Raw genomic sequence first — 1,001 nt, forward strand, 5'->3', positions numbered from 1 at the left:
CACACGACTCGTTTGAAATGTCCCTGGCCCGGACATCAGTGTTTCCGAGTGGAGACGTTGGAAGACATCCCTGCAGGCTGCGGCGCGTCGGAGCAGCAGCAGCAGGAAACCACCACCGATTATAAACCGAGTCGATTATTCGCTGCAGCCCACTAGTGGCTCCTCACTGCGGGACAAGCGCTCACAGCATTGCGCCTGGATCGTCAAACCATCGATCATAAAGGTGGAGGGGGTTGCCAGGTTGTGCAAATAAAAGGCTGTCATGGCTACTACACCTCCACACAAGCAGGCAGGGAAGCAGGGAGGCAGGCAGGCGGGCAGCAGAGGTGATCGTGCACATGCATCCATCCCTCCCTCCCTCCCTCCTTTCACCCTCCCTCTCTCCCCGCGGAGGAGCAGCGCCGGCGGGGAGCGATCACAGCGTTCACAGCCTCCCCACGCCTCCGTTCCACAGGACACGCGGACGGAGTGACTCATTCTCTCAATCGACTCTTTCTTACGTCCGTGAGTCTTTGATCAGGCTGTGTTTGCTCCATTGGTTCTGCGCTTGATCCACTATCATACAATAACATCTAATGTATAGGATGTATCTATATTATGGGGTTTCTGTTTTGTATAAGGAGTGACATCATCAAATAGAAACGAGAAGAATTGGATATTGGAGGGATGAAGGGCAAAGCTTGTATTCGCATGCCATAGTGCCCCCTGTGATCAATAAGGTAAACATCCATATTTCACCCATATTTTATCAATATTTTAATTCAACTGCACAAGCATCAACCTGCCGTCAGAGCCCAGATCACACAGCTGTTAGACCCTCAACTCTCTGATCTGAGGGCCCAAGGGTTCAAATCTCTGCTGTATATAAACGTATAAGGTTTAGAGGCTTCTTCATGTGTTTAGCATAGGTTTCTCTTAGGGTTCATTCAAGGGCAAGCAGGTCGTGGAGGCTTAATATCTCCAGATTCCTGCAACCTGCAAAACAAATTCAACTTCTGTGA

Source organism: Genypterus blacodes, unplaced genomic scaffold (genome assembly GCF_046128005.1).
Source record: "Genypterus blacodes isolate CSIRO-AG114 ecotype Tasmania unplaced genomic scaffold, CSIRO-AGI_Gbla_v1 ptg000195l_1, whole genome shotgun sequence".
NCBI lineage: Eukaryota > Metazoa > Chordata > Actinopteri > Ophidiiformes > Ophidiidae > Genypterus > Genypterus blacodes.